This window comes from Ambystoma mexicanum, chromosome 1q, assembly GCF_040938575.1.
Source record: "Ambystoma mexicanum isolate Mex_15411 chromosome 1q, UKY_AmexF1_1, whole genome shotgun sequence".
NCBI classification, from domain to species: domain Eukaryota; kingdom Metazoa; phylum Chordata; class Amphibia; order Caudata; family Ambystomatidae; genus Ambystoma; species Ambystoma mexicanum.
Genome location: NC_090922.1, coordinates 1,044,515,039 through 1,044,540,390, shown reverse-complemented (window position 1 = coordinate 1,044,540,390; position 25,352 = coordinate 1,044,515,039).

The window sequence follows — 25,352 nt, the reverse complement described above, 5'->3', positions numbered from 1 at the left end:
TGTTTTAGATTTGGCGTTCTCAATTCTGTTATCGTATGTCTCTTTTTTGGCCTTAAGGATAGCAGTTTTGTAGGTGGTGGCTGCTATCGAGAGTTGAGTTTTGTTGGAAAGGTTGGGCGTTTTTCTCCAGGTGGCTTCTGCGGCTCGTTTGGAGTTTCGGAGGATTTTTAGCTCTGGTGTGAACCATTTGTTCATATGGGCTGCCGGTTTGGCTTTGGTGAGTTTGAGTGGGGCGATGGTGTCTATTGCTGATTCTAACGTTTTGTTGTAGAGGTCAGCGAGTTTCTCTGCATCTAGGTTGGCGTAGTTTGTAGGGGTACAGATGTTGTCTATAAGTGGGCAGAGGTTTTGTAAAGTAATGTTGCGGTTGTTTCTGGTGAGGGTTTGGGGGATGGTAGGGGTTGGAAAGTTTGGTTGTGATTTCCCTTGTATGGAGAAGGAGATGGCGTGGTGGTCAGACCAAGCAGTTTGCTCGTTTTTTGTAATGGTCGTAGAGCAGTTGAGATCCGCTAGCCAGTCCAGGGTCCTGCCTTTGTTGTGGGTAGGGTCTGTGATTCTGAGCTTGAACCCTAGTTGGGAGATGGTGCTTTCCAGGGAGAGCGCATTGGTATCGTTTGGGTCGCCGAGACCGAGGTTGAGGTCACCAAGAAGGATAGTTTGAGATCCTGTTTTGGTGTTGGTGGTCAAGAGGTCAGATATCTCTTCCTCAAATGTGGTGATGGGGCCTGGAGGTCTGTAAAGGAGGTGTAATAGTATGGTTTGTGTGGCAGAGAGTTGGAGCTTAGCTGACAGAAGTTCTGCCGAACGGAAGCTAGGCGGCGGGATTAATCTAAGTCCAAGGGATGTTTTAGCGATGAGGGCTACTCCTCCTCCTTTGCCTGTGTCCCGGTCTTTCCTTAGTATTGAATAACCTTCTGGGATGGCGAGGGATAAGGCTGGGCCTGCTGCTTGGTGCAGCCAAGTTTCCGTGATAGCCAGGAAGTGTAGATTGTTGACAGAGATGAAGTCTGCGATATCTAGCGCATGGGCGACCAGGGAGCGGGCATTGACAAGGGCGCCCTTGATTAGTGGTTGTTCAGATGTACTCAAGGGGGCTGATTGGGTGATGTTCAAAGTTTGAGTGGAGTTTGCTTGCTGGCATACCGGGAGAATACACAGCATGCAGGCTTTTAATGTCAAAGGCACCCACAGCGGTGGGCTAAAGCGCCCCTCTGCCGCGGGTGCCTTTGGCAAAAGGTTTAGTTTAGTTTAGTTTAGTTTATTTATTTGTACCGCGCACCGAACCCTGGGGTAGCTGGGCGCCGGAGACTTAAAAACAGGATACCGCTTTTGAAGCAGTCCTACCGCCTACCGATTTTTTAACACCAAATACCGATTTTTTTGGGTAAAAAAAAAAAATGTATTTTTGTAAAAAAATTAAAAAAAATTTTTTGCCCATGCCAGCTCGGGGGAGTCTTTCAAGGGCTCCCCCGAGCTGGCATACCGGGAGAATACACAGCATGCAGGCTTTTAATGTCAAAGGCACCCACAGCGGTGGGCTAAAGCGCCCCTCTGCCGCGGGTGCCTTTGGCAAAAGGTGCCATTAGCCCCCCACCACACCAGCTCGGGGGAGTCTTTCAAGGACTTCCCCGAGCTGGTGTACCGGGAGAATGCGCGGTATGCAGGCTTTTAATGTCAAAGGCACCCACGGCGGTGGGCTAAAGGCGCCCCTCCGCCGTGGGGGCCTTTGGCAAAAGGTGCCATTAGCCCCCCACCACGCCAACTCGGGGGAGTCTTTCAAGGACTTCCCCGAGCTGGCGTAGCGGGAGAAGGTGCAGCATGCAGGCTTTTAATGTCAAAGGCACCCACGGCGGTGGGCTAAAAGTGCCCCTCCACCGCGGGGGCCTTTGGTCAAAGGCACCATTAGCCCCCCACCACGCCAACTCGGGGGAGTCTTTCAAGGACTTCCCCGAGCTGGCGTAGCGGGAGAAGGCGCGGCATGCAGGCTGTTAATGTCAAAGGCACCCACGGCGGTGGGCTAAAAGCGCCCCTCCGCCGCGGGTGCCTTTGGCAAAAGGCGCCATTAGCCCCCCACCACGCCAACTCGGGGGAGTCTTTCAAGGACTTCCCCGAGCTGGCGTAGCGGGAGAAGGCGCAGCATGCAGGCTTTTAATGTCAAAGGCACCCACGGCGGTGGGCTAAAAGCATCCCTCCACCGCGGGTGCCTTTGGCCAAAGGCGCCATTAGCCCCCCACCACGCCAGCTCGGGGGAGTCTTTCAAGGACTTCCCCGAGCTGGCGTAGTGGGAGAAGGCGCAGCATGCAGGCCTTTGATGTAATGTAAAAGGCGCCCACGGAGGTGGGCTAAGGGCGCCCCTCCGCCGCGAGTGCCTTTCACAAAAGGTGCCATTAGCCCCCCACTGCGTCAACTCTGGCGAGTCTTTCAAGGGCTCCGCCGAGCTGGCGTGATGGCAGAAGGCGTGGCAGGCGCCTCATTGTCATTGAATGCACCCGCGGCGGCGGGCTCATTCAATGACAATGGGCTGCTGACGTGCCCAATTCCTATCATTACCTCCTCGCCTGACTATTTTTGAAACTTTAAGATTCCTACAGATTTTTGGTCACAGAATTTTGGCATGTATGAAGATGGTGTTGGTTTCAGCCCCTTTGAGCTTCTCTTTGGACATCATATGAGTGGGGGACTATGTGTTAGGCCTCAGAAGGAGGATGGCACAGATGATGGGCCAGGAATGAGTGAATCTTGAGGTGAACCACAAATTAAACAAGTACAGGCATGACCTTAAGGCCTAACAAGTGGATTAGACTCCAGGACAGGAGATACTTGTGATGGAGCCTACCAAGCTAAGGGCAGCACTGGAAAATAAGTGGACTGGACCCTTCAGGATAAATTCCAAGATGGGTGAGGTCAACTATCTGGTTGACATGGGAGTCCCTGGTCTAGCCTCTCAGGTATTCCATGTTAACAAGCTCAAGCCTTTCTACCGAAGAGAGATAGTCTCATGTCTTCTGCTAGCTTCAGAGCAATAGGATGATGAGAGTGAGCCCTTTCCTGATTTGCTGCATAGCAACCCCAGGATGTCTCAGGGGAGGGAGCACATCTTTCTCCAGATCTGACACCACAGCAACAGAGGGCCTGCAGGGCTTTGATCCAGCAGTACGCCCTTCTGTTCTCCTTGACACCAGACCTCACCCCGCAGTGCAGGCACAAAATTGACAATGGTGACAGTGTACCTGTCAAAAGCAGATGTTATTGGATGTCAGATACTGTAAAGAACCACATACAGGTTGAGGTCGGCAAGATGTTGGATCTGGGTGTAATTGAACCCTTAACCAGTCCCTGGTCCATTCCCATGGTCCTTGTCCCCAAGGCAAGTTCCCAGGCAGGTACCAAGGATTGGAGGTTCTGTGTGGACTACAGAGGAGTCAATGCCGTCACCAAGACTGATGCGCACCCATTGCCCAGGGCTGATGAGCTCGTGGACACCATAAGTGCTGACAAATTTGTAAGCACCTTTGACCTTACCTGAGGCTATTGGCAAATAGTTCTGATGGACCACGCCAAGGAATAATTTGCGTTCTCAACACCCGAGGGGCTCTACCAGTTTAGAGTCATGCCTTTTGGGTTGAAGAATGCACCTGCCACCTTTCAAAGGTTGGTCAATCATGCGCTCAGTGGGCTGGAGACCTTTTGTGTGGCCTATGTAGACAACATTGCTTTCTACAGTTCCACCTGGGAAGAGCATTTGACTCATTTGGATCAGGTGTTGCAGGCCTTCAAAACGGCTAACCTCAATATCAAGGCCACCAAGTGCCAGATAGCTCAGGAGAAAGTCACTGACCTTGGTCGGTTACCAGACATTTGGTCGCAAAAAATTGGTCGACCAGACAAATGGTCGAACCAATTTGGTCGAAAACCAAATGGTCGAATTTTTTATTTTTTTATTTTAACCCTTTTTTTTAAATTTTTTTGTGGGGGTCCCCCCCCCAACCCCCTTTTTTTCTCTAAAAACCCCTTTTTTTACAAAACGAAAACCCGAAAAATAAATATATAAATTAAAAAAAAAAAATCGACCATTTGGTTTTCGACCAAATTGCGTCGACCAAATTGCAGTCGACCAGTTTTTTTTCGACCAATTGACTGGACACCACCTTGGTCATTATCTAGGAGCGGGTAAAATCAACCTCTCCCCAGTAAGGTATATGATGTACATGACTGGGATACACCCACTACTCAAACCCAAGTGAGAGATTTATTAGGCCTCACTAGGTATTACCGGAACTTCAAGGTGGACTATGGCACCGTAGCTGCCCCTCTGACAGCTCTGACATCACCCAAACAACCGAGGAAGGTTAATTGGACTGAAGACTGTCAGAGGGCCTTTGTTGCCTTGAAGGAAAGTCTGTGTTGGGCACCTGTGTTGTGCGCGCCTGATTGCAGCAAACCCTTAATCGTTCAGACTGATGCCTGTGACACCGGAAATGGAGCTGTCTTGTCCCAGTTAGATGACAAAGGGAGAGAACATCACATCATTTTTATCAGTAGACAACTCAAGTGTAGAGAACTTATGTGGGCTACTGTAGAAAAGGAATGTTTCAGTATAGGGTGGGGCCTTAGTTTTTGGCTTTACCATACGGGTCTACCTTTAAGGTCCAAACTGACCATAAGCCCTTGAAGTGGCTTATGCAGATGAAGGGTGAAAACCCTAAACTGCTCAGGTGATCCATTAACCTGCAAGTGCTAAACTTCACTATTGAGCATAGACCAGGGAAGAGTCCTGGTAATGCAGATGGCCTTTCCAGAAGGTATGTTGACTGTCTGGATGAGTGTGTCAATCTTGTGGGAGATTAAACCACCCTAACCTCAGTCTGGGGGTGGGAGGGCGAATGTGATGCTGGAAATGCATTTAGGGGACAGGGTCTCCATGTCCTTGTCCTGCACCCACTTATCAGGTGTGTTCTGTGTTATATTCCAGTTGGGTGACAACATCAATGACATTTGTGATGTCATCTTTGATGTCGTGGGTGTTAGTCTTAGCAGTGCACGGTGGTGGAGCGAGTTATGGTTGCTAAGCTTACCATAACTGGCGAATTTCAAGGGTTTTTCGGTTTTACTTGGAACCATAAGGTTTTAGTAGCGCAACTTAACCATAACGTCCCTTTAACAAAGTTTTTTCACTGAATTTCATAGGTTTTAGTAGCGCAAATTAACAATTATAACTTTGACTTGATGTACATGTAATATGGAACATACTGAACCTCTTCTCCTGAACTTGATGTCCGCAAACTCTTTTAATGTCCGTGGACATGTTCGGAGAACAGTAGCACTACCTAAAAACTATGGGGGGGTATGTTTGATTGTTATATCATGTCATAGGAACATTTAACAAATTAAAAAAGCAGCACACATACACATTATACGTAGTGATACATAAGAAATGTAACCCATATATTTAACACACTAACCATTCATTTAAATACAATATGTTATAAAATGGAATATACCAAAAGAAGATCAATTGGCTTCCAACATAATTACCTCACAGACACTACATAACTAAGAACAAGACCAGACTTACACAGTACTTAGAACATATCTTACCTGAAATAGTAAGTGTACTTCATTTAACTCATATATTTATAAACTTTCTGTATTAGATAAAAAAAAATATATTATCTTTTCTTACAGAAATGTCTAGAGTTCTGGAATGGCTAGAGGAGCATTTCCCACGTGAGGAAATGTCACAAGATAGTGAAACTAATGGTAAAAACTTTACAATATAAACCATTTAATTATTATTATTTTATATAGATTTAACATATATATATTTTATTGTACAGAGCATACCACAATAGAAAATACCTCTGAAGAAACTGTTATGGATAACAAGCTTGACAGCATAAAAGAGAAAATGGATTTATTGTTGACCAATTTTAATAATTTGAAAACTTTTGTTGAAAATCATTTTAAAACAAAAACCTCATACCATTGTCCCACATGTACTTGTCCCCCTCACCATATCCCAGTCAAATATCCCCAAATCCTCTCCATAACCCAAAACGTTTTGATAAGACTTCCATCCCTTCTTCACCGGATAGCAATCATGTTGAAACCCCTAATTCTCCTGTTTTTGTTTCCGTTTCTGCCTCACCTTCTTTGTCATAAATTATTAATATATGTTAAATAAAGTTATATTTTTATATTGTGTTTTAATTAGTTTCTGTTTAAAAAAAAAAAAACAATGTAGGTGTCCGCGGACAGCGCGGGTGTTCTGAAATGTTCGTAAATAAACGAAAATGGAGCTGTCCTGAAGAACACTATACCTGCCCATACTATTCGCTAGCAAGTTGAAACTGTTCTGAGAACACAATTGGTGTCCTGAAATTTTCGTAATTAAACGAAAATGGAGGTGTCCTGAAGAACACTATACCTGTCCGTAGTGTTCGCTAGCAAGTTGAAACTGTTCTAAAAACACAATTGGTGTCCTGAAATGTTTGTAAATAAACGAAAATGGAGCTGTCCTGAAGAATACTATACCTGTCCGTACTGTTCGCTAACAAGTTGAAACTGTTCTAAGAACGCACGCAGTGTCCTGAAATGTTCGTAAATAAACGAAAATGGAGGAGTCCTGAAGAACACTATACCTGTCCGTACTGTTCGTTAGCAAGTTGAAACTGTTCTAAGAACACAATTGGTGTTCTGAAATGTTCGTAAATACACGAAAATGGAGGTGTCCTGAAGAACACTATACCTGTCCGTACTGTTCGTTAGCAAGTTGAAACTGTTCTAAGAACACAAGCGGTGTCCTGAAATGTTCATAAGGAAACGAAAATGGAGGTGTTCTGAGGACGCTATGTCTGTCCGTATTGTTCGCAAGCAAGTTGACACTGTTCTAAGAACAAACGCCTGTCCGTAACTGTTCGTTTGACGTCTGATGCACTTTTAATTACTTCAGGACCCGAACAGTGTCCGTAGAACATCAACGCGCATGCGCAAACCAATGCCCGTGCATTTGGTGTCCTGCGGACAGCCGCTTCCTTCACGAACATGTTCGCGAAGCGACCATGTGACCGCGCCCACGCTGATCGCGTGTTCTGAATGCGGACACTTTTCGTGTCCCCGAACAATTTAAAAGTACATTTTCAAGTAGTCCACAATATTTTTCAATAAAAACTCACCATAGCACAAGTCCCACATACTAATTATAAGTTTTTACATACTTTTTGAAACCTTTTGAACCTTTTTTGTGTTCGATCTGTCTGCGGACAGCGCGCATGTCCGCGGACCGCGCACAAGCACCCCTATAAAAGACCACGCCCTAGAACTTATTCTCATTGTGTTTCTGGCTATTCTACAGAGCACAGAGATTTTTGCTGCAACCTGCAGATTTCCATCTTCAACCTGATGGCTTCTGTGGCTCCACTGCTCCACCTGGTGCTGTGTCTGCCTCAGCACCACCCCCAACCCCTCCACCACCACCGCCTTCCCAAGGGCCTGAAGAGGGGAACAGGAGTGAGGATGCAGAGGAGGAAGAAGATGATGATGAGAATGAGGTAGAGGAAATCCCTACTACCCGCACTAGGCGTGAGTCTTGGGTGTGGCGGTTGTTTACCATTCATGGGAATGGTCCTAAGGCTTGTGCGAACCGTGTCACCTGCAATGAGTGCAAAATGATACTCAGTCGTGGGAGGCACGGTTCGTACAGCTTTGGGACCACTACCATGAAGCGACACCTGAGGTCATTTCACTCTGGGGCTATTCGCAAGGTTGTACCTTACGAAGAACGTAGTAGGTTGATTTCCTCTACTTCATCCTCCGTTTCTGATCCTGTCACCACAAGGACCACCTCTGTGGGACAGTGTCTTCCTCAAGCTGCCTCACAGGCCATACAGAATTCTGATGACCCTTACCTTTCGAGGGTCACAGTTGTATGTATGTACTGTGACACAGTACTCTGCAGGGGGGGGCGACTTTGCAGTGCTTTTGAGACTATCGTCTCAGAGCATGAGGAGACCTGCTCACTACCCAAAAAAAACCCACTCTACATCTTCCTCTCTCAGCTCGCCCTTTCTTATCCCTGTGGTTGGTGTCCCCCCTTTACCCTCCTTTCCCATCCTCTCCTAGTGTGTTGTGTATAAAAAAACAAAAAAAATACAAAATTACAAAAATCAAAAAAAATAAGGCTCTTTTCAGAGCCACCTTTCACAGTTAAAAAATAGAAGCGAAAATAAATGAAGCAGGGCCCTTTGTATTTTTTAGAAGTCTGTGGACAGTCAGCGGACATCTAAAAAGCTGGGTTGCTACCCTATCATAACCATTGCAATTTTCTCTGGTAGGAAGTGGTGGCTCTGAAAAGAGCCTTTGGGAGGTGTTTGTATGTCAAAAATTATAAATACTTAACACCTACTTCAAAATGGATGCTGTAATTCTAAAAAAGGTCGTAATGCTTTTTGTATATTTCTCCAAAAAATCTGATTGCCAGCATAAGTAAGATGGACTCCATCTCTGCGAAAAATGTATGTACTTCGAAACATAATATTTTCATTGTGAAAAGAGGACATGCCAAAATCTCTTAGAAAGGCACAAACAGCCTTATTAACATTGCGCCTTGCTTTTTCCATTTGTGGACCAAATGAAGAAGAACAAAGCCACATTTGTCTCTGTGCAATCCGTGAAAATATTACTTGAGAATTAGGGAACATGCCCATGACCTTCCCAAGTCCTTCTTTCATAGAAAATTGCAAAGAAATTCCAGGCACATGTCCTAAACTGTTCCCTCCACAATGAATTACAATTATATCTGGATGTTTCTCTGTCTCCAATCTAGCACAAAGAGGTAGCAAGTCCAACCACTTCATTCCATGTACTCCATGCCAGTGTACTTCCACATGTGCAAATCCAAGATCTACAGCTACTCCACAGCTTTCTGCATGCACCTTCAACCAATGTATCCATGAATCTCCCAAAATCCAAACAATCTGTTTTCTGAAACACACAGCCATAGCTATCTGTTGTTCTCTCAGCAAAAAGAGTATCTGAGAAACTGTCTCCTGGCACAACACACCCACTAATCTTTCCTGACCAATCCCTCATTCTCATTTGCATGACTTCTGAACCCAAAAATCCCCGGATGTAACACCCGATGTCCGCGAACTACTGCCATGTCCACAGACATATCGTAACATGAACAGCCCGTCTACCATTTCCACTTCACTTTCTGTGCCATTCCCTCATTGGATGTAGCTAAGAAGTCACATGACCATCCACCAATCACATTCTACATCTAACTGCATCATCATAGATCAGCACTGCAAATGTACTGTGAATCTCTCTGAGTACAAGTGTCATATCATTGGCAAGTACCATCTACAAGAAATACTGTACAAGTCTCCAAGATTTCTACTTGCAGCTCCATGCATATCCATATGCATGAACACAAACTACAAGTATGCATATTTTCTGTACAGTACATGAACACATTTTCAAACTGACTTAATATTTTTGTTTTATTTCTTTATTTATTCAATTACTTTAATTTAAGCATGACATTGAGGCACTATTACCTGGAAGAGCTTAGTTACAGAAATAGTGGTATTCAGTGGTACATTATGAATTTCACAAACATAGTAAAGATATTTTGTTTGCTACAGTTAGTCATTACAATACAATTTGTTCATTAAGAACATATCATATGTATTGAACTTGTGCGATGTATCCTATGTAAATAAGATAGTTTTAATGGTTTTGAGGAATACACTGAGGATTTCAATTAAAAAAATCAATGTCTAAATTAAAAACAGTGCTATATACAAATAAAATTACTAATCTGTTTCTTTTACAATTGCAGTGAAGACCATTCTCCTGAAAAGAAGCAACCGAATTTGAAGAAAAAGAATAACTAAGAAGTAACCTGTTCATTCAGAAAAAAAGTAAGTAGAATATCACCATAATATTTGTATTATTACTGAAAAACACTGTAAAGTTAATTCATGCTATTTCTGTGCCTAAAAATAGAGATTGTGCACCATTCTGTCCAAAAATCCCCATGTCTTAAACAGCGATTTACAGCTAGAATGGCCCACAAATTCCTATTTTTGGACACACAAATTACCCAACTCAACTGCTACAATTTTGATATTCTATAACAAACAACTGTTTTAATTGTATACATTAGATTTACTATTTGTACTTCTCCACACCACTAGCTTACTTTTTTCTGTCATCTGAACCCCAGTTTAGTAGCACATAAATTCAAGAATACCCAACCCTACTAGTTGTAGTTCCCAATGCACAATCACACACCATTACATACATCTTTATCATCTTACTCAAACACTCATGCACACAGCACACATTGCAGAACACCCCAACCCATACCTTCTTTATTTTTTTCAACCGACCCTAAAAAATGCCTACCAAAAGTCAAGTCCGTAGAAATCAACGCAGAAGTAGAGCAAATGAAAATAAAAGTGTCCAACATAAGTATCCATCTCTAACAGAATTTGTAAAAAAAAATTGAAACAAAACAGCTAATACAGTCATTTAGTGAAACAAAAGAAGTTTCAAGTGCAAAAACTTTGCCTCCTCTATCAAAATGTAAAACAAACCAGAAAACAATTAACAAAAAATCAGCTATTACTACATATAAAACTGCTTCTATAAATCTTGATAAAGTTCAAAGTAAGTATACCCAGAAAAGTATTTTAGCCAAAATGTTCCATCACAGAGTGCTTCAAAATCTTATAAAAACAGGAGAGAAACCAGGTTCAATCCTTAAAACCTATCATAGGAAATTAATCTTAGAAGCGTTGATAGATAGTGCAATTCTTCTCAAAAGAAAGTTCTTTATTTAAGTGTTAAACAAAATGAAACCACTAACAAAACTAATAACTAAATTACAAAAAAGACTTCTCAATAAACAAAATGTCAACAGAAAGAACTTCTTAAGTATCTGCGGACATGATTAGAATCACACTACGAGCACAGAACCATACTTTAATGAAGAAGCGTACAAATAAAAGCAAACAAATACAATGGCCATACATAGCAGTGGTTGAGGTTATGAACAAGAAGTACTCCTTACAAAAATATGCCCTGACAACGTAGAATTACCCGTCCATTCAACTGAATCAGAACATCTAGTGTACAAATGGCCATGCACGTCAATGTGTAACATTCCCAAACGATTTTTCAAGTCTTTACGCCAATTCCCCAATCAATATGTAAAAAGCAAAGACAAAATCAAAATTAAACTACTGCAAAATATGCATACCTGGCCAGTGCGCAAGTACACAGGACTACAAGGACATTCATTGGCCTGCATTACAGGACCTACTTGTAAAACCACCTTCCATGATATCAAAAGGATATCAACACATCATTCAACTATAAGAAATCTAGTTTATAAACTGTACTATGCTAAAAGTCCTGCTTAAGCACTAGCACATTTAAATAACATTCTTCTACATTGTACAGCAAAAGACCTACTTGAAGAAATTGACTATATCCAGAAAAAATATTTTGGAAGTGAAAGCCACTTACAGAATGAAATAGCTGTAAACCAAATTAGCAACAATTCTACACATGGCAAACTTTCACTAAACACATACAAAAAAGAAATACTAAAATTTAAAAGTACATCAGCTGAAGTACCAAACCATGTGTGTGTGTATGTTGCCGCAGAACTTTTTATAAACGTAACACAAAAACTGTAGACCTATCATACAAAATAGAAGACAATGAAGATTCTAAATGGTTTGAATTAGCTCTCTACCTTGTAGCAGAAAACAAATACGAAATAACTGACCCCTTAATACTTTGCAGTTACTGCACTACAAAACTTGACAACAACCAAACTCCTTCACGTGCTATCACAAATAATTTGGAATTATACCCACTACCAAAACCCCTACAACAACTTAATTTATATGAGAGCATCATAATTCAAACAGTGCACCCATTTCAAGCAATAATACGCCTTCAACCAAAAACAGGCATTCATGGAAAAGTAGTTTATTTACCATTAGATTTAAAAGAAAATGTGAATACTCTAGGAGTGCAATGTCCAATGCAGCAATCTTTAATTATCTTAGTAAATGAGTACCTACAAAAGACAAAAAAATATGGCAACAGCTGGTAGATTTACATAAAGTTAGACATGCCTTGCAATATCTTAAAGAGAATAATGAATATTACAAAGAAATTAATATTGAAGAAAACTTGAAGGATACAACTGAAATAATTCAAGAAACACAAGAAGCTGGTCAATTTGAGCTCCTAGATCCTGCTACAATATCAAATACTTTAGACCATTATACAATTCATCCTTTTCACTCTAAAGACACCATAGAAGATGCACTGGAAACGTACCGAATGTGTCAAACAAAAGGATCACCAATCATCATATGGGAAAAAAGTATAGAAGCATGTGCTTTTCCTCTACTCTTTCCTACTGGCAAAGGAGGAAGGTACGAAGATAGACCTATTCAAATATCAGCTTCAGAATACCGCTCATTACGGATGCATTCTGAAGATCCCAGATTTAGACAAAATGTGGAATGCATATTCCACCTACTCTTTGAAAGTGAACTAGCAACTTTATGTTACGGAGTTGCACACATATTAAAATTAGGATCACACTTTCAAAATATGACAGATACACAATTATTACAAAAAGTGCAACAAAAGGATGAGGTTTTACAAAAATATATTACAAATCTATTAGCAAATATGCGTGGTACTAAAGAGTACTGGTATCGACGTCATGGAGATGTACGTTGTATGATCAGAAACCTTGGGCCACCCACTTGGTTTGTTACATTAAGTTGTGCAGAATATGCATAGGAAGATTTACATGATTTCCTACGCATATCAAACAAAAATAAAACAAACATAGATATACTAACACCTGGAGAACTTTGTTCTTTGGATCCTGTTAATGTTTCAAGATATTTTCACTATCGCTTCATTGCTATGCTACATTTTATTTGTAATAAAACTGTTCCTCCCCTTGGAGAAGTGCAACACTTCTTTTGGAGAAAAGAATACCAAGCCAGAGGACCACCACATATCCACATTCTTTTATGGATTAAAGATGCTCCTAAATTTTGTCAAAACAGTGATGCCACTGTTTTACAGTTTATTGAAAAATATGTCACTTGTGAAATTCCATCAGAATCCACAAATAGTGATCTTCATGCACAAATTTTACAATTTCAAAGACACAAATGTGGAAAATATTGTTGTCGCAAATACAAAAACAAAGGAAAATACTACACCAAATGCCGATTTGGTTTCTCTAGACCAGTTACAAATACAGGTCAAGTGAACAACCTCATGTCTTCAGTTAGACATAGTGTTAAAGGTAGGTCACGTAAAAATACATATTACATAAAAAGAAAAGAAGAAGACAAATATATCAATGATTACAATGCAATCATTGCCCATTTATGGAATGCAAACATAGATGTGCAGTACATTGCAGACAATTCTACTGCAGTTGCACGATATGTCACAGCATACTTAACCAAAGCAGAAAAGACAGAGCTCCAAGACCTCTGGAATGACCTGTCATCAGATAAAACAGTGTCTCAGAAATTATACAGCTTGAGCATAAAAATGCTCTCCCATAGAGAATGTGGATCATATGAAGCAGCTGATCATTTAACTGGTACTGCATTGTACAGTAAATCTGAAAATATAGTATGGCTAAGTCTTGGTCCAGCTAAATCTAGAAAAAGAGTTCTAAAATCCTACGAAGACATAGAAACAATAGCCAAACGTGATCCCAACAGCCAAGACATTTTAAAAAACAATTTATTAGACACATAATACCCAAACAGCAGTAATACTTTGGAAACCATGTGTCTATACCACATAGCCCAAAACTACACATACAAAAATAATATAAAACCTGATGAAAAAAAAGGTAAATACAGAGTGACAAACTGTGAAGGCAGCTTAGTTAAACTCACTAAACCAAATTTAATTAATCATATCAAATTGTCATTAAAGACTCCTCAACATAAAGAAGTATATTACATGTCCCTGCTACAACTCTTTAAACCATGGAGAAAAGAAGAAGAAATACTAGATAACTATGACTCATATGAAGATGCTTTCAAAGCAAATGAAAGCACTATAACTGATGTAAACTTTACACAGTACAAAACAATGTTGCCCAATGAACAGCAACACGAAGAAGAACTCTAGGCCCAACTAGATAAGGACACTCCTGACAGTAGTCAACCTTCTGTAACAAGAAGTGAAGAACCACTGGGCGAGCCACTAATAGCAAATGAGGCAGAATTAGCAATGATAGAAGTAGAAAACACCATGTGTCAGTATGAAGATAAAGAAGACTTAACTATACTACAATCAAAACTAAACAATGAGCAACGTAGCATTTTTCAAGAAGTAACAAAACAAATTGCACATGGTGTACAACACGAAAATAAAGAATGTTCCTGCCATAATTATAAACCTATACTACTGTACGTCAGTGGTGAAGCTGGTTCTGGCAAAACATTCCTAATCAAAATCATCAGTAAGTTCCTTCAACAATTGACAAACAACAAACTGTCAGCTGTTGTCACTGCCCCCACAGGTGTAGCTGCCTACAACATAGGTGGTGTCACGTTACACCGATTACTACTATTGCCAGTAGAACACCAGAACAAATTAGACTATTACAAACTTTCTGCAGAAGCTGCAATGGAACTACGCAGAGTATTGAAACAAATGAAAATTCTACTAATAGATGAAGTGAGCATGGTCTCCAACCTAATGTTGGCTTTGATTCACTTCAGATTACAAGAAGTACTGAAAACAAACTATGAAGAGCTCTTTGCAGGAAAACACATTATTGTTTTCGGAGATCTTCTTCAATTGACACCAGTAAAAGGTGAGCCTATTTTTAAAACATTAGGACACAAACTCTGCCGTAAAACTGTTGGCAGCATTGCAAATGTCAACCTTTGGCAACATTTCCAATACAGAGAATTAACAGAAAACATGCAGAAATCTGCAGATCTCACTTATGCCAACATCTTAAAAAGTATCAGGGTTGGTATACTCTCTGAAGAAGTAGAAACAATATTGAAAACCTGACAACCTGACAAATTAATGCACTTTATGGCGATAATGCATGTGCTACAGATGTTATGGAACAATTAGCCCACAAAAATGTCAATTGTATGGCCTTAATGCCAACTCTTCAAATTCAATGAAATATTGTTAAGTAAAGAAATGCAACCAATAATGGAAATTAGCGCCACAGACAAACTAGATGTACATGGTATGACACTACCTATGTGTGACCAAGCCACAACAAGACTAACTGGTTTAGAAAAATCAATCTCAAACACAGCAGGCTTAGAAAAGATATTAAAATTATCCTTAAATTGCAGAGTAATGCTTAAACGTAACCTTGATGTGGACCAAAGACTAGTTAATGGAGCACTGGGTACAGTTGTTGGCTTTCAAAAATACCCACGTGACAACAAAATTCAGTTTGTCAATATACTCTTTGACAAACTTTTAGAAGTTAAAAGGATAGGACGCTCAACAGCTCGATTCCTTCTCTTCAAAGACATGTATGTACGCAGAGAACAATTTTCTCTAACTCTTGCATACGCAGTCACGATTCATAAATCACAAAATCTTACCCTAGACAAAGCAATGATTGATATTGGTAACACAGTCTTTAAAGAAGGCATGAGCTACGTAGCACTATCACGCTTACGTACACTTGACGGTCTATTTCTAATCAACTTTGATGCAAGTAAAATAAACGCTGATATTCCTTGCATTTTAGAATACAATAGACTTCGCTCACTATACACTCCCCATCTAAACACATATTCTGTTCCACAAAAAGTAAAACGTTATAAAAGAAAAATAAATCAAACAGAAAAGCAACAGGATGTCACTGCAAATCCTCCAAAGAGAGTTAAAGAAAGTAATACTTCATCAAGTACCACAAGCAAAAAAGAATCAATTAGGGAAAGTAAACCAGGTACTTCTTCAAAGAAGGAAGACAAACTAAAAAAAAGCAGTCAGATACAGAACTACCTGGTCCATTTAAACTCTCAAATATAGTTGGTGTAAGTTACTATGCAAATGTAGCAATGAATATTCTATTTCAATTACCACCAATTGTTGACAACATTTACTTAGACAGTACAGACCCATTGTGTATGCAAATGTTAGTACTTCACAGAAATGCAGCAAATAATCCTGACAACACGTTTATGGTGTTTATGGAATAAGACAACAATTGGACTACTGTGCTGGAATGGTGAAATTCACTATAAACTCACAGGAAAATCCACAAGAATTTCTAATGTACTTACTACAAGTACTGGAAAACAAAAACATACCTATAAATGAAATCTTCCAGATTTCATAAATGTGGAAACATACATGCACTCTCTGCAACAATGTGACAAAAGAAGAAATCCCCAATGAACGCTTCGTATATATATCAATACCTAATTGTGACTCCATTCCATTTCAGCAACTTGTACAAAATGCAAACCATGGTAGATTATGTTCTACCTGCAATTCAGATAATCGCTCCACGTTAGTAATACAAACACATAGTAAATACGTAATACTAATGCTTCTACGTTACAATGCGGATGGTACCAAAAACAACTGCAAGCTGACTGGATTCACACATGGTCAAATATCACTTGGTAAGAAAACCTTCACAACAATAGGTATAATCTACCACGCAGGAGCCACAACCAATTCAAGGCACTACACTGCATATATAAAAAAGAAATGTGGATGGTTTGAATGTAATGATAGTACCATTACTCTAAAGCAGAGATTACCAGCAAATCTTACAAACGCTTATTTAATGTTCTTAAAACCAAAATGTGATAACTAAACTGTACTTAAACCTCAAGTAAACTTGTAGTAAAAAATATAAACTGTTAGAATATTCCAAAAGCTATCTAACTGCCCAAAGATTCTACAACAATTAATCACATAAATGAATACCACTAAATTAGAGCAAAAAATAGACAATTAGAATACGCCAATTGGTATCTAACTGTCCCAAAATTTAACAATATCCAAACAGATAAATCAATATCACTAAAATATATAAAACAAATAGACAGTTACAATACGCCAATTGGTATCTAACTGTCCTAAAATTTAACAATATCCAAACAGATAAATCAATACCACTAAAATATATCATAAAATAGACAGTTAGAATACACCTACTGGTATCTAACTGCTCTAAAATTTCATAATATCCAAACAAATAAATATGTTACTGCTCCAAAAAAAATGCAACAACCCAATGTATAAAGCATTAGCCAGAAACAACAAATGAACACTGAAAACAAACAAACTGTAGCATAACAGAAAAAGTTTTTTTTTTAATCCAACGTGGATTTTTTTTTTCCCACAGACCCAATGATTTTAGCAACGAACACAGAAACTGAGGAAATTGCACAGTACTCTGGTTTGTAATCCACTAAATATGAGTGTCCAAAAAAAAAAATGTTGCTTATAAAATGTAAAAAGTCATTACAAAATACTAATACTAACATGCTATTTTCTTTTATCACAGAAATTAACAAGAAATACATGTACTCCAGTTACTAAACCAAACAGTTTAACAAATGGCCATGCACCCAACACTCTATGCCCTGGCCACAACCACCGCAGCATATCACACCCATAGAGTAAAACATTTCAACTATGGCCTATGGAAACTTTTTATGTCTGCAGACATTACCAATGTTCTTAGAACACTTTCAATTTGCCAGCAAACAATACGGACAGCGTCTTCAGAACACCCCCTACGAACATTTCAGGACAACGCAAGAGTTGTTAGAACACATTCAACTTGCCATCAAACAATGCGGACAGCGTCTTCAGGACAGCCCCTACGAACATTTCAGAACACCGTGAGAGTTCTTAGAACACTTTCAACTCGACAGCGAACAATACGGACAGCGTCCTCAGGACACCCCCTACGAACATTTCAGGACAACGCGTGTGTTCTTAGAACACACCCCCATTTTGTTTATGTGCGAACATTTCAGGACAACGCGAGAGTTCTTAGAACACTTTCAACTTGACACCGAACAATACGGACAGCGTCCTCAAAACACCCCCATTTTGTTTATTTGCAAACATTTCAGGACACCCCGAGTGTTCTTAGAACACTTTCAACTTGCCATCGAACAATATGGACAGCGTCTTCAGGACACCCCCTGCGAACATTTCAGGACACCACAAGCGTTCTTAGAACACTTTCAACTCGACAATGAACAATACGGACAGCGTCCTCAGGACACCCCCTACGAACATTTCAGGACAACGCGTGTGTTCTTAGAACACACCCCCATTTTGTTTATTTGCGAACATTTCAGGACACCGAGACAGTTCTTAGAACACTTTCAACTTGCCATCGAACAATACGGACAGCGTCTTCAGGACACCGCCTACGAACATTTCAGGACAACGCGTGAGTTCTTAGAACACACCCCCATTTTGTTAATTTACGAACATTTCAGGACACCGAGACAGTTCTTAGAACACTTTCAACTTGCCATCGAACAATACGGACAGCGTCTTCAGGACACCCCCTACGAACATCTCAGGACACCGCGACAGTTCTTAGAACACTTCAGGACAACGCGTGTGTTCTTAGAACACACGCCCATTTTTTTTATGTGCAAACATTTCAGGACAACTCAAGAGTTCTTAGAACACTTTCAACTTGACAACAAAGAATACAGACAGCGTCTTCAGAACACCCCCTACGAACATTTCAGGACAACGCAAGATTTCTTAGAACACACCCCCATTTTGTTAATTTACGAACATTTCAGGACACCGAGACAGTTCTTAGAACACTTTCAACTTGCCATCGAACAATACGGACAGCGTCTTCAGGACACCCCCTACGAACATCTCAGGACACTGCGAGAGTTCAGGACACGCGAGAGTTCTTAGAACACTTCAGGACAACGTGTGTGTTCTTAGAACACACGCCCATTTTGTTTATGTGCGAACATTTCAGGACAACGCAAGAGTTCTTAGAACACTTTCAACTTGACAACAAAGAATACGGAAAGCGTCTTCAGAACACCCCCTACGAACATTTCAGGACAACGCGAGAGTTCTTAGAACACTTTCAACTTGCCATCGAACAATACGGACAGCGTCTTCAGGACACCCCCTACGAACATTTCAGGACAACGCGTGTGTTCTTAGAACACACCCCCATTTTGTTTATGTGTGAACATTTCAGAACAACGCGAGAGTTCTTAAAACACTTTCAACTTGACAATGAACAATACGGAGAGCGTCCTTAGAACACCCCCATTTTGTTTATTTGCGAACATTTCGGGACACCCCAAGTGTTCTTAGAACACTTTCAACTTGCCATCGAACAATACGGACAGCCTCTTTAGGACACCCCCTGCGAACATTTCAGGACACCACGAGAGTTCTTAGAACACTTTCAACTCGACAACGAACAATACGGACAGCGTCCTCAGGACACCCCCTACGAACATTTCAGGCCAACGCGTGTGTTCTTAGAATACACCCCCATTTTGTTTATTTGCGAATATTTCAGGACACTGAGACAGTTCTTAGAACACTTTCAACTTGCCATCGAACAATACGGATCGCGTCTTCAGGACATCCCCTACGAACATTTCAGGACAACGCGTGAGTTCTTAGAACACACCCCCATTTAGTTTATTTACAAACATTTCAGGACACCGAGACAGTTCTTAGAACACTTTCAACTTGCCATCGAACAATACGGACAGCGTCTTCAGGACACCCCTACGAACATTTCAGGACACCGCAAGAGTTCTTAGAACACTTCAGGGCAACGCGTGTTTTCTTAGAACACACCCCCATTTTGTTTATGTGCGAACATTTCAGGACAACGCGAGAGTTCATAGAACACTTTCAATTTGACAACGAACAATACGGACAGCGTCCTCAGAACACCCCCATTTTGTTTATTTGCGAACATTTCAGGACACCCCGAGTGTTCTTAGAACACTTTCAACTTGCCATCGAACAATACGGACAGCGTTTTCAAGACACCCCCTGCGAACATTTCAGGACACCGAAACAGTTCTTAGAACACTTTCAACTTGCCATCAAACAATACGGACAGCGTCTTCAGGACACCCCCTACGAACATTTCAGGACAACGCGAGAGTTCTTAGAACACGTTCAACTTGACAATGAACAATACGGACAGCGTCCCCAGAACACCCCCATTTTGTTTATTTGCGAACATTTCAGGACACCGCGAGTGTTCTTAGAACAGTTTCAGCTTGCTTGCGAACAAAACTGACACATATTGAGTCCTCAGAACACCCCCCATTGAGTTTATTTAGAACATTTCAGAACACCCGTGATGTCCGCAGACAAATCGAACACAAAAAGAACGTCTACCACATAAAAAACACAACATTTAACCTATCTCATACCCTCCCATCCTCCCCAAACACTTCTACACACCAACACACTCTACTAAATACACATTTTGAACAAACTTTCACCGCGCTGTCCGCGGACATCCGCGAATCCAAGATGGCGGGCACTACTGAAAATCTGACGCGCTTCACGCTTAACACTGTCCAATCAACAAACACGTTGCATGTCCGCGGACATCACGCAAGCCGATTGGCCACTCAGGACACTGTCGTCGGAGTGAACAGGGAAGTGTGTCCGCGGACCGAACACAGATATCACAAATTTTTTGACCTACTTTTTGGTCATTTTAAAAAAAACTACGCAGCGCAGTGAAAATTGGTGGAAAAATACTATTTAGTAAAGTGTTTTGGTGTTTAAGACTGAGGAGGGTGGGGGAGTATGAGATGGGTTAAATGTTGTATTTATTTAGGTGGCAGGCACCCCTGTTGTGTTCATTCTGACTGCGGACAATACGGGTGTCCTGAAATGTTCGTGAATAAACGAAATGGGGGTGTCCTGAGGACGCTATGCCTGTCCGTACTGTTCGCAGGCAAGTTGAAATTGTTCTAAGAACACATCAAGTGTCCTGGGATGTTTGTAAATAAACAAAATGGGGGTGTTCTGAGGATGTTAGAACTGTCCGAATTGTTCACAAGCTAGCTGAAACTGTCCTAAGAACACACGCGGTGTCCTGAAATGTTCGTAAATAAACGAAATGGGTGTGTCCTGAGGATGCTATGACTGTCCGTATTGTTCGCAGGCAAGTTGAAACTAATCTAAGAATACAGACGATGTCCTGAAATGTTCGTAAATAAACGAAATGGGGGTGTCCTGAGGATGCTGTCCGTATTTTTCATAGGCAAGTTGAAATTGTTCTAAGAACATGTGTCCTGGGATGTTCGTAAATAAACAAAATGGGGGTGTCCTGAGTACGCTATACCTGTCCGTACTGTTCGTAGTCAAGTTGAAATTTTTCTAAGAACACAACAAGTGTCCTGGGATGTTTGTAAATAAACAAAATGGGGGTGTTCTGAGGACGCTAGACCTGTCCGAATTGTTCGCAAGCAAGCTGAAACTGTCCTAAGAACACACGCGGTGTCCTGAAATGTTCGTAAATAAATGAAATGGGTGTGTCCTGAGGATGGTATGCCTGTCCGTTTTGTTTGCAGGCAAGTTGAAACTGTTCTAAGAACACACATGGTGTCCTGAAATGTTCGTAAATAAACGAAATTGGGTTGTCCTGAGGACGCTGTCCGTATTGTCCGTAGGCAAGTTGAAATTGTTCTAAGAACACATTATGTGTCCTGGGATGTTCGTAAATAAACAAAATGGGGTTGTCCTGAGGACACTATACCTGTCCCTACTGTTGGTAGGCAAGTTGAAACTGTTCTAAGAACACATCAAGTGTCCTGGGATGTTCATAGATAAACGAAATAGGTGTGTCCTGAGGACGCTATGCCTGTCCGTTCTGTTTGCAGGCAAGTTGAAACTGTTCTAAGAACACTCGTCATGTTCGCAGACATTAAAAGTGGCCATATGGCATAGTTAAAATGTTTGACTCTATGGGTGTGATATGCTGCGGTGGTTGTGGCCAGGGCATAGAGTCTTGGGAGCATGGCCGTATGGCCATGCACCCAAGGCTCTATGCCCTGGCCACAACCACCGCAGCATATCACACCCATAGTGGCTTATCCAGTCTTGGGTGCATGGACAAGACCAAATTTCTAAGCACTGAAGTTATAAGCTTTTATGGGTGTGGTATGCTGCGGTGGTTGTGGCCAGGGCCTAGAGTCTTGGATGCATGGTCAAGACCAAATTTATAAACACTGACGTTATAAGTCACTATGGGTGTGATTTGCTGTGATGGTTATACTTATAATAATATACTTACTGTTTGCTTTAGTAACTGGAGTACATGTATTCCTTGTTCATTTCTGTGATAAAAGAAAAGATCATGTTAGTATTGGTATTTTGTAACGACTTATAACATTGAATAATCAACATTTTTTTTACCCTCATATTTAGTAGATTACAAACCAGTGTACTGTGCAATTTGCTCAGTTTCTGTGTTTGTTGCTAAAATCATTGGGTTTGTGGAAAAAAATCCATGTTGGATAAAAAAAAACTTTTTTTGTTATGCTGCAGTCTATTTGTTTGTTTGTTTTCAGTGTTTACTTGTTGTTTCTGGCTAATGTTCTATATGTTGGCTTGTTGCAGATTTTTGGAGCAGTTAGATACCTGTTGACATTTTGTAACTGTCTATTTTTTGTTATAATGAAGTGGTATTGATTTATCTGTTTGGATATTGTAAAATCTTGGGGCAGTTAGATAGCTGTTGGCATATTCTAACAGTTTATAGTTTTTTAATAGAAGTTTTGTTAATGTGTAAGTACAGTTTAGTTAATAAATGTTGGTTTTAAGAAGACTAAATAAGCGTTTGTAAGATTTGCTGGTAATCTCTGCTTTAGAGTAATGGTACTATCATTACATTCGAACCATCCACATTTCTTTTTTATATATGCAGTATAGTGACCTGCATTGGTTGTGGCTCCTGTGTGGTAGATTATACCTATTGTTGTGAAGGTTTTCTTACCAAGTGATACTTGACCATGTGTGAATCCAGTCAGTTTTCAGTTGTTTTTGGTACCATCTGCATTGTAGCGTAGAAGCATTCGTGTTATGTATTTACTATGTGTTTGTATTAGTAAGGTGGAGCGATTATCCGAATTGCAGGTAGTACATAATCTACCATGGTTTGCATCTTGTACAAATTACTGAAATGGAACGGATTCACAATTAGGTATTGATACATACACGAAGCGCTCATTGGGGATTTGTTCTTCTGTCACATTGTTGCAGAGAGTGCATGTATGTTTCCACATTTATGAAATCTGGAAGATTTGATTTATAGGTATGTTTTTGTTTTCCAGTACTTGTAATAAGTACACTAGAAATTCTTGTGGATCTTCCTGTGAGTTTATAGTGAATTTCACCATTGCAGCACAGTAGTCCCATTTTTGTCTTATTCCATAAACACTATACGTGTTGTCAGGATTATTTGTTGCATTTCTATGAAGTACTGACATTTGCAAACACAATTGGTCTGTACTGTGTAAGTAAATGTTGTCAACAATTGGTGGTAATTGAAATAGAATATTCATTGCTACATTTGCATAGCAACCTGCACCAATTATATTTTAAATTTTAAATGGACCAGGTAGTTCTGTATCTGGGTACTTTTTTTTTAGTTTGTCTCCCTTCTTTGAAGAAGTACCTGGTTTACTTTCCCTAATAGTTTCTTTTTTGTTTGTGGTACTTGATGAAGTATTCGTTTTTTTTACTCTCTTTGGAGGATTTGCAGTGACATCCTGTTGCATTTCTGTTTGATTTAGTTTTCTTTTACAAATTTTACTTTTTGTGGAACAGGATATGTTTTTAGATGGGGTGTATAGTGAACGAAGTCTATTGTATTCTAAAATGCAAGGAATATCAGCGATTACTTAACTTGCATCAAAGTTGATTAGAAATAGACCGTTAAGTGTACATAAGCGTGATAGTGCTACGTAGCTCATGCCTTCTTTAAAGACTATGTTACCAATGTCTATCAATGCTTTGTCTAGGGTAAGACCTTGTAATTTATGAATGGTGACTGTGTATGCAAGAGTTAGAGAAAATTGTTCTCTGCGTACATACATGTCTTTGAAGAGAAGGAATCGAGCTGTTGAGCGTCCTATCCTTTTCACTTCTGAAAGTTTGTCAAAGAGAATATTGACAAACTGAATGTTGTTGTCACATGGGTATGTTTGAAAGCCAACAACTGTACCCAGTGCTCCATTAACTAGTCCTTGATCCACGTCAAGATTACATTTAAGCATTACTCTGCAATTTAAGGATAATTTTAATATTTTTTCCAATCCAGCTGTGTTGGAGATTGAATTTTCTAAACTATTTAGTCTTGTTGTGGCTTGTTCACACATGGGTAGTGTCATAACATGTATGTCTAGTTTGTCTGTGGCGCTAATTTCAATTATTGGTTGCATTTCTTTTTTTAACATTGTTTCATTGAATTTGAAACAGCTTGCAAGAGTTGGCATTAAGGCGATACAATTGATATTTTTGTGGGCTAATTGTTCCATAACATCCGTAGCACATATATTATCGCCATAAAGTGCATGAATGTGCCGGGTTTTCAATATAGCTTGTGTTTCTTGAGATAGTATACCAACTCTAATACTTTTTAAGATGTTGGCATAAGTGAGATCTGCAGATTGCTGCATGTTTTTTGTTAATTCTCTGTATTGGAAATGTTGCCAAAGGTTGAAATTTCCTATGCTGCCAACAGTTTTATGGCAGAGTTTGTGTCCTAAGGTTTTAAAAATACGCTCACCTTTCACTGGTATCCATTGAAGAAGATCTCCGAAAACAATAATGTGTTTTCCTCCAAAGAGCTCTTCGTAGTTTGTTTTCAGTACTTCTTGTAATCTGAGGTGAATCAAAGCCAACATTAGTTTGGAGACCATGCTCACTTCATCTATTAGTAGCATTTTCATTTGTTTTAATACTCTGAGTAGTTCCATTGCAGCTTCTGTAGGAAGTTTGTAATAGTCTAATTTGTTTTGGTGTTCTACTGGCAGGAGTAGTAATCGGTGTAAAGTGACACTGCCTATGTTGTAGGCAGCTACCCTGTGGGGGCAATGACAACAGCTGACAGTTTGTTGTTTGTCAATTGTTAAAGGAATTTGCTGATGATTTTGATTAAGAATATTTTGCCAGATCCAGCTTCACCACTGACGTACAGTAGTATAGGTTTGTAATTTTGGCAGGTGCATTCTTTGTTTTCATGTTGTACACCATGTGCAATTTCTTTTGCTACTTCTTGA